The sequence below is a fragment of the Tenebrio molitor genome, chromosome 2, assembly GCF_963966145.1.
Source record: "Tenebrio molitor chromosome 2, icTenMoli1.1, whole genome shotgun sequence".
Taxonomy (NCBI): domain Eukaryota; kingdom Metazoa; phylum Arthropoda; class Insecta; order Coleoptera; family Tenebrionidae; genus Tenebrio; species Tenebrio molitor.
In genome coordinates, this window is record NC_091047.1 from 28,825,321 (window position 1) to 28,835,865 (window position 10,545).

Consider the following 10,545-nt stretch of genomic DNA (forward strand, 5'->3'; position numbering starts at 1 on the left):
AGTAACCATCATAGTACTGTTTTACAAGATCGAATTATAGCTTTGACGACACTGTAAACAATTAACATGTAAGTACTCATTTTTAATTGATTGCATCTTGCATATTCGTTTTTGACACTTGCCTCTCGTGTCGTCGACATTTTCCCAAAGTGGTACTTTCTTGCTTCCATATTTTGACAAAGTACCCGCCACCAGCCGATAAACACCACATAAAACCCAAATGAGTAATAATCTCGCGCCACACATGTTCCATGCGGCCGAACAATCGCCCAAAGGTTTGTTTTTGCGTCACCATTTTGTCAAACGTGGCCATTTTGTCGATTTGAGCGTAAATAATAGTGGTCTTTGAGAAGATCGTGCCTCGATCTAAAAATAACGACCGAACGATGTGTTCCTCTAACATCCACTATAACCTATTAAACTTTTTATTTTGGGAATAAGGAAATGTTTTTATTAGGCTGTGCATGCACCGAAATGTAAACAGCGAAGTATATACAGTGGCGAATGCAGCGAACGGGGACAAGAGGCGACTTTACGATACTTACACTAATGTATTGTATCGTTAAATATTAGCAGAGGAGGCTGTGGTATTTTACAGAGGAATGCAGTACCGCCGGTACTGATCGAACGCGGGCTCGAAATCAAATTGGCCGTGGAGCGGTACGACTTTTCGGCAAACGGTGTCAGATCCGGCGCTCTTATTGGCCAGCGCCGTAATTTCGTCCTGATGTGTCGAGTGTGCGGCGGTCGTTTCATCCGCGACCTTTGCACCGATTTAGAGGTTAGGATAGGGCAGTTTCGCGAGTTTTGCGCCGGTGTTTGGCGAATCGCCAGCTCCTCTTACGTCAGACTTGCATGCAAATATAATAAACAGATTTTTTGCAAGCGTATCTCTCGACGGCCTCGAATACATAATAGATCTTGTTTCTAATATTTTTGCATAATCTTTGCGAGCTGCGTACCGAGGTGGTATCGGGCGTTAGAGGAGACACTGGCGAAAAGTACCCTCAGGTTTCGTAACGAGTACGTTTTTTTTTATTTGTTGCAGTAACACCAGCATCTCGGTGCTCTTACAAAACGAGCATTGAGTAGAAGAATCGTAAAAAGCACGTGATCAGGAAGTGTGCGTATATTTATCGATGACAAAACCGTTAACTCAAGAAGATTCACTTAATTCTGAAACCGCAGTAACAAATTTTCAGTTTAATATTTTTTGTATTGAAGAGTACTTACTGCAACAGATAACAATGAACAGTGGCCTTGATTTGTGTCACTTTAAAAATACGAGTACCAGAGCTATCAGATGCTATGCAACAGTTCTTCTATAAGATACAAATGAAATTTTACTCATGAATTACGGTATAATATATTTTTTTCGAATAAATAATCTTGATTTCTCAAAATTTAAAATCTAAGCTGTTTAGAGTTTAGAGATAAAATCACAAAAATTCTCCAAAGTGGAACTGCAAACAAAAATAGAAATGTCCAAGAAGACTACCTTCCTCCAGTACTGCAAAAATAAGTCTGCAAGATTTATTGATCTACAATCTTTTAGTAATTTATCCTTAGTTGAAAATAAGCTCATTTGTAGTACCTAACATCATAACGTTTTTTTTTTAAGTTAGTTCTAAAAATAATATTGCTTATCTGGATTAATTGTCCCATAGAATTTACAAAAATTAGAACTAATAGATGGTACTTTTGCTATTTGGGCTCGTAAAAATGTATACATAGACCTTACGAAAATATATAGAAAATCTCTGTAAAAAAAAAATAGTGTAGAAAATAATATAAATGTAATGCCAAAATCTGAAGCAGATTAATGATTATATTACATTATTAATTTCTAATAATATCTCTAACAGGAAAATTTGCTTAAATTTAAATTTAAAAAAAATCTGATTATTGTATTGATAACATAATTAGGTACATAACATTTTTGATTTATAATGCAAAAATTTCCGATAATAATGCGGAATCTAGAAAAGTGCCCCGAATGCTTGCAGCGTTTCCACGTTGAATAGCAAGGGAAATCCTCTGATTAATATTTTTCAGAATTGAAAAGAATTTTGAATTTTGCATTTTTGAGAACTTTGGATGATTTGGTAAATACATACATACATATGTCTGAATAATGATGTAACATTTGGAATTTTTTTTTGTAAAAATTGCATAATAGGTATACATATTTTAGTTATTTAACTTGGAAATAAAGCACCACATTTTTTTCAAAAATTATTAGGGAAATTGGAAAACTTATGAAGATCTAGTGCACAAAAAGTAAATTTGAGTCTAATTTTAAAAAATAGTGTTTTATACTAATTAAAATATAAATTTTGCCAAAAACTCAAAGTGTATTGTTAGTACTGTACAATGAAAATGTTTTACAAATTTCAAAACATTTTTTTTTTAACTTCTGATAATAGTGCATCCAGTTAATTCGTGCAAGGAAAATTCATTTTTGATAATTTTATAAAATAAATTTAAGAGCCAGAACGTGCTTCTCAGTTTTGAATCATTTACATATGTAGTTAGATTATGAAAAATTAAAAAAAAAATGGGACATCAAAATGCAGTCAATTCATGTATGTAGTGGAAATAATAATGCAACAAATTAATAAACAATGAATATATCGTGTTTTTTTTAAATTTCACCTCAAAGTAGGCGTTGAAGAGTCGATTGTAAACGCACCACGGATTACAGATCACGGATGAGCTGTTTAAAGCTAACCTCACTTTGCATTGTTTGGGTTTTTACTCTGCAGACTGACGAGTGGTGCGTTCACAATGGACTCTTCAATACCTACTCTATCTCGTAAACAAGAACTGGCACATCGAGGCCTTCAGGTCAAAGGGTCGTATCATTCATTTAACATTTCAAGAAGTGAAAAATTCTTTAAAAAACTCTTCTAAAGGATAAGTGCTATCAGAGACTCTAAAACTTCAGACAGGTTACTATCAGTAAAAGATTTTTTCGTTTCTTGTAAAATTAACAGAATGAGAAACATGCCAATTTGACTTGAAGCCTTCAATATAATGTCTTTTAATCGTGTTGTTTTGTTCCTAAAACACATTTTCCATCAGTACCGCTTATTACATTTTTTATATTTGGGAAATCTGTAGAGAAATGAAACAAAAACCTGATCTAACCGTTACATTCAAGAGAAACCAGGAATTTAAAAGAAACCAGAATTGTGCATGGCTTTAAAGCATTCCACATAGAGTAAGCCACATTAATCCTTTCGTTATGGATTTATAGTTGACATATCGCCACCAAGACTACAAAATCTCGTAACAGCATAAAATACTCAAGCAAATCACGATTGTGCTGTACTATTTTATTAACGACACTGTTTTAAATGAAATCTTCGTATTTTTTACATTTTTCTTAGGTGTCGACTTCTGCGATACAAGTTGTTGGTACCGTTGTATCACCGATGCTCATTCTGAACCGGATCCCAGTGCTTCCCTTTGCATCAATCACCGATGCACACGTAAACCGACTGGATTCAAATCAAATTAATTTCCCTTTTCTTACAAATGTTCCGCATGAGGTACCATTTAGTCTCCTGTTCAGCCCGTTGGACTCACGTCGCGGTTCTCTGTCTTGTGCAACCATTATCCGGTTAGATGTTCGCAAGTGAAATGGAGAGAACAATAGTCCCACTAAATGAACTGTTAAAGTGGTAAATCGTACCTTACGTAACGCAACGCGGTTTCTTTGCGCGGCTTGTGTACAGGAAACTTTTTCCTTTTCAAGGTTGACGTGCAAGAACTTAATATTCTTTGGGTAATAAATTGCATTAATAATACTGGTACTGGTATATGGGTTAATTTATGTTTGCTAGTGCCGGGTACCAGCGGGTATCCGAGTACCACGCAGATACCCGACCATCCATCATGCCTTTTCTAAAATATTTAGACCTAAAACAATGAACACATTAATAAGAAGACTGATTGTCTCTTGGACCGTGCACGAAAATTTTTTTTCACTACTTTGAGTTACGACAGTAATGCAGGATCTTCGCGGTACTTCCATCATAAATAAGTAGCAATAAATTTAAACAGCAAACATAGTAAAAATCGCTTGTCAGAATTATATGGAGGTAATTCATTCTTTGTTTTAATCTAGTCGTCTGTCTCGTACCGTACTGATGTTAAAGAAATAATTCTCTTTGTTAAGTACAAATGATTAAGTAAATAATAAAATCCATATTAATCTATTGCAAATTATGACCGTTAATCCTTGAAAGATAAATGGAAAATAAAAAAAAAAAACAAATTAACATTAAATGTGATACATATGATACATTATGACTGAATATGTGAAGATAATAAATTTTTTATAATAATTAGTGATAACAACAATAATAATGGTTAATCCGGCCTGAATGCCGAGTAAGCGGGTGTGTACGATAGACCAGATAATAATAATGATAAGCTGCTGCGATGGTAAAAATAGGTTTTGGAGGTGGTACCTGCGACAGTACCCTTGCAAAACCTGGCCAGGAAGCGGAGGAAATCGGAAAATGAAGCCTTGGCAAGCACCCAAATATAAATAAAGCAGTCTTGCAGGCAAACAACACTGGAAACCGTGTGAAACCGGATTAAAAATATTATTTCCAGTTTTTTCTGTCGCTATTTCGGGAAAAATGTGCGGATCGCCTGACTGCTCCCGGTCGGTGGTACCGGTGCGTAATGTAAACGTTTGCGACCGCAATACACGAAGGTGATGGATGGAGATTTGGACTTCTGTTGACATAAGAGCTGCCGACAATACTGCGAGATTAACGATATGATATTGATAAAGAGAGGAGTCAGAATGAGCCATTGTCTTTAGTTGGGCGGGTTAAGAGTCTTACCATTGTTTGTTTATGCTTCTGTTTTTTTAGATCAACGTCCGGGTTTTTGCTCGGCCGCTTCTGCCACCGGATTATGAGTAAAATTCAATTTTAGAATGTAGGCGGCGAGCTGTTTACTGTTCTAGTCAAGGCGGCTCTGACAAAATTTCACGTTCATCGGAGAGTTGGCGTTGGATTTGTTGTTTGGGCAATGGATGGCGCTGATGGACGTTCTAAGCGTCATTCTTCTGATTTCTGAAGAGAGGTTAGGATTATTTGTTTTGAAGGCACAAGTAGTAATCAGTTGTTGTTTATTTTGTCTTCAATCGTCTCGTACTTTATAATAAAATTAATGAAATACATAGTTCTATTCGCAGATTGACGAAATAGCAACGCCATATTGGACAAATGGTTCCAAAAAAAGCTTGTTTATAATTTAGCGTTGATAAAATGTACCTAATGTGAATTTTAATTCCTCAATATTGTATATTAACAAAAGAGAACTTATCTATTGGAATTTAAAAAATGGAAAAATAAACTGATAATTAAAAAAATTTAATCTTAATATCAAACAATGTTAATGCTTTCATACTTATTACATACATATATACAAACCGTTTCTACAAAAAAATTATATAAATATGTACATAATTATATCTAAAACATTTCTGCCCATCAGTATTATTTTTTCTGTTGCAAACACGACTATACTCTTATACTAAAATATTTTTTCATTTCCGATAGTTCCTCAGCAGAAAATATATTTTTAGAGGTTCATTGTGTCGTGCGATAAAACACAGAAGGGATCAAAAGGAATGTTAAAGACAAAAAACCAAAACAAACTGAAAAATTATTGCTTAATTCTTATTTTCTTTCAGAGGTGAAAATAATTTGGTTTAATAATGTTTTTCTTCAAACGTCCGTAAAATATGACATTGCACTGCTGCATTGATTATGCCTAAGTGTCACTTCATTGTCATGGCATCTAACGAGCTGACCAGCGTCCGTGAAGTTATTATCTCCGCTAAGGAGCGTCCGTGAAGTTATTATCTCCGCTGAGGGCGTCCGTGAAGTTATTATCTCCGCTGATGAGCGGCTGTAAAGTACTAGCCAAATCATTTGAAATTCCTACCTGGTTTCTTGACATGTCTTAAATAATTTGTTCTGAAGGTTTGAAGAAAAAATAGTATGTATATGTTATTCGGAGCAAAAATGGTTTTATGTGCTTTGGCTAGTTTGTCTGCCTCACTGCGTTCGGCAGCCAATCTACCAGCCGCAGCACATAAAACTTCATTTTTGCTCCTCATAACATAATCTACTATTAAAAATGCCACAAGAAAAGGGAAACAGTATTTCCTAAAAAAAAACACTGTTTTTGAAGTCATTATTTCACTATTCATTTTTTTTAATAATAAGTATTGTCGTTGTAAATCGAAAATCGAATTGCAAAAATATTTATTTCAAAGTCAAACAGTCAACAAAGGATTAAAAGAGGAAAAAATAAGTAGATAAATACGGGTTTTAATTTCTTTTATCATCAATTTAAAATCGACCATTACAAAGTGCTAATAAAATGAGTTAACCATGCATGTCACTTTCTGTCTTTTAACCTTGTTATACTTACTTGTTTCATTTGTAATAATTTCTTAATAAAAAATAATGAGTTATGATAATTTCGCAGGGCAGAAGTAAAGCCAAAAATGAATTTTGCTTGATATAGTCGTCTAAGAACTCTCACATTATAATAGGTACACTTTAACTTCAATAATGAAAGGATTATTATTTAATACCTTCTACTGAAAATAGTTATTTGTGTATCAAGGCCAAAAAGTGCATCTTTTTCGTCCGAATCTGAGTTTTCTGGCCGAGGCGCAGCTGCGGCTTGAAAACAGGCGAGGACAAAAACCTTTAATTGTTTAGGCGACCGCACGAACTTACAAAGCAAAAGATATCATTGGAAAAATTACAAATTTATTTGGTATAGGTATAACTTTTTCAAATGGATAAATTTATACATTATACATTATACTATTTCCAATGCAATTACTTATTTACATAATTTATGGTGATAGAACACTTATCGGTTTTGTCGGTTTCGTTGCTAACTTACTAAACAGACCAATATATGGTGCCACGGTCAGCGTCCGAAAAAGAGTTACTTTTCGTCCGCTTGCGAACACGTAAAATTTCCGTTTTCCTAAAAAAGTATTATTTAGTCCAAAACAGATCACCTCCGTACTCATTTTAAATGCAAAGCCAGTTTATTAAATTATCTGTTTATTTACGTTAATTTCTTCCTTCTTTGTTTAGCTAGTTAATCTTTTAACGATAGGCCCTGCAGCATTACGTTAAAGTTGTTGCACGACTATACACTTGTCCCGATTTATATCTGTGTAAGGCAGTCTTTTAGTAACTCGCAATTTTTTAAAACTTCTCAGTAACATCAATATTACAGAAACAAACTTATCTTCATTTCATTGTTGGACGAATAACTTTTTACGCTTAAATATCCTGAAAGAACATTATCTTTCCGAATGACTGTTATTATTATTAAATTAGAGCCAACCGCAATAAATAACCTGACATATCGTATAATAATAACTACGCCATGAATAATTTTGTTGATTAAATTCACTAAGGCGGTTATTATTTTATAGACAGGTGCAGGCCGGAATATTGTATAACAAGGATCTTATCACTCCTTCTGCGGCTATCACGAAACGTAAGAAGTAGTGATAAACGATTGACGTCTTCTCGAATGGAGACCGCCTCGAATCCATTACCTGTGGCACTTTTCAACTTTTCCTCTCATCTGTTGTTATTGTCGAGCATTGTACGGTACAGTGCAAGCGCATGCTCTACTTACTGCGTTATGTAAAAGCATTAATTGATGTGAATTTACTGTTTAACATCGCTCACCGACAATTACGTCGAATGTCGTAACGTTCTTCTCTTAGCCAGCCGGGATTATCTATGGTTTGGTCTTGAGTTGGTCAAGGTGCGACACTTAGAACTAATTGCGTTAGCACCGACAGTTTTTCTTGGACTTTTTGAATTGTCGTTTGAAAGTCGAAAGTCGAACGGCGACTGGAGTGGTTTGCATTTTGGAGTTTTTTTTTCCCAAAACTGTGCGATCAATTGTAGGTTGACCCAATTTTTGGAAAATCGAAAGTTGTAGACTTTATTTTTTGACGTTTAATGGAACTGAAAAGAAAAGTAAAGGTTTGGAAATAATTCTTAGGTACCTACTTCCATGGGTTTTTATATTTAGGTCTTGAATGAGAAACATTTCACAAAAAAAAATGCCACATTTAAGAAAGGACTATACTTTTGACGATTTTTGGCTTTATTACTCTCCGTCTGCTTTACTCGTACATGAAAGCGAAAGTTTAGCAACAGATTCAAGGTTTAAATAATTAGGTAACATTTGTTGAGGCTTTTGGACCAAGAATCAAAAGAGTGGTTCGTTTTAGTTGTTTTTGTTCCACAAAAAAAAAATATATTACCACAAAAAAACTCTTGAAAGTCTTTTTATTAATTTTTTTTTACTCCTATTTATGGTCTAAAAATTAAGAGATAAGAATTCAAAATTTTCATCATGATAATAATAAATAACAAACGGGACACGAGGTCAGGTCAGCTGTTTTGATTGTCGGAGTCCTCGGTGGTATGAAGCAACCCTTCATAAGGGAATTTAATAACTTCATCCCTTCCTGCAGCGCCAGTTCCACCTTGATGGCTACCAACGATCCAAAAGACCATCATTCTCGGTTCTCTCCACTTACTGCGACGTCATGGCACATTAGAAAATGCTGGGCCCTATCTCCATGATGTGGAACGGTGTAGCATTTATTTAAAAAAATAAATAGAAAAAATAAATAAATGAACAACTCTATTATGTACCTTATACACTTACAGCTCAGCTACTGGTTTAACAAAAATGTATAAAAAGACTCTGATATTAATTAAAGATAACAATCTATTGTTTGTGTTTTAGCCTTAATTTTGATTTTTTTTAATTTTTTAATAAATTCTGTATAACATTTTTGGTTTATACAGGGTGTTTCTGAAATACGTGTGTTAATTTTAACCAGTGGAAGAACGCGCCAAATCAAGGAACTTGTCTCTATAACATTTTTACGAAAAAGCAATACAAATTGATTTAAAATTTGGAATAAATTAACCATCAAAGTGTATACCCGCCTATGGGTAAGGGCGAAAATTTTCTGTTGTGATAGAAACATAGCTTTGTTAAAAAGTTTCATTGTTATAGAAAAAAATATAAATCAAAATTTAGATTCTCATGGTTACAAAAAATAGAAACTAGTTAATCACACAAAACGACTCGTTTGGTAAAAATTGTGGGGCAAAAAATCTTGGAATACTTTTACGAATTTTACAAAATGTTATAGAGAAAAGCTTCATAAATTGGCGAGTTCTTTCACTGGTTAAAATTAACACACGTATTTCAGAAACACCTGTACATTAAAAACAAAACTTTTTACAAGTAAGTACATATTTCATTCGCATTCCAAAATTAACAACAAAACTAGTTTAAAAAATTTGATTCTCTAGTTTAAGGTTTTTGAAATAACTTTTTGCAAAATTTTCAGTTTAAATTTCCATCCTAAAGTTCAAAAACTATTTTAAGCTTGTTCCATCTAAATATTCAGACTGATTCCCATGCTGCAGGAATACGTTTTTCATTCACAACTTGATCCAAACATATGAATAATTTAAAAGTTTTGTATGGTTTGGACATCCCTCACAAAAGTCTCAATTATAAAAATTTGAAAATGGCAGTAATCGACAATATTTCTTTTTATTTAAGAAACTGACTCATCATATATCAATATCATATCCACCCTTTCGTCACTGGAGCACGTTTTAATTAACAAAAAATATTTCTGAATTATACAAAAAAGAATAATAATTGTCAAGTGATTGTCAATAAGGCCAGGAGTGTCCAGATTTCATAGTAAATAAAGGTATCAAGTTACAGCTGAATAACGTATTACTGGCTGTATTTAAATTTCATTAGGATCGGAAAGTTATGTGAATCAGTCTGTATGTAAGAAGAAATCAAGGCTGAAAATGCACTTTGTTATAAATAAAATTATGATATAATCAGATTAAAACAGCTGTCAATTAATTGTCATGTCAACGATTTTTGGCAGTTTTCAATCCAGACTATTTTATCAGTTTCGGTGCTTCAAGTTAATCCTTCGAAGATATGAATCAACTTACATCACCATGTGCAGCTCTAAAAATGCAAGTCAGACTGTAGACACAAAATGACAGTTTTTATCATTTTTGACCTCAAAATTTCACAATTCGTTTTTTTCCCAACTGTACTTGATCCACATAACTAAAATCAATTTTTTCATAATTAAATAATAATTCAACAAACTTCTGGCTTTTTGTCATTTTGAAACTCGAATGTCAAAAAATGATTCTTTAAATGACATTTTCTCTGTGTTGTTGTTTTACAAGTCGCAGCAACTGCAGGTTCGGAATTTTCTCGTTTCTTTGACAATTCAAATTTATTAACAATCTTCAGTCTCAGACCTCTCATGTTTTGTCCTTGAAATCGAAAGTTGTACGAGAACCTGCCCGAGAATTGTTTTTTGTCCTTCTCGTTTTGAACGATTTTCGACGAATTTTCCAATCACCGAAACTTGAAAGTCCGATCGTTTGAAAGTGA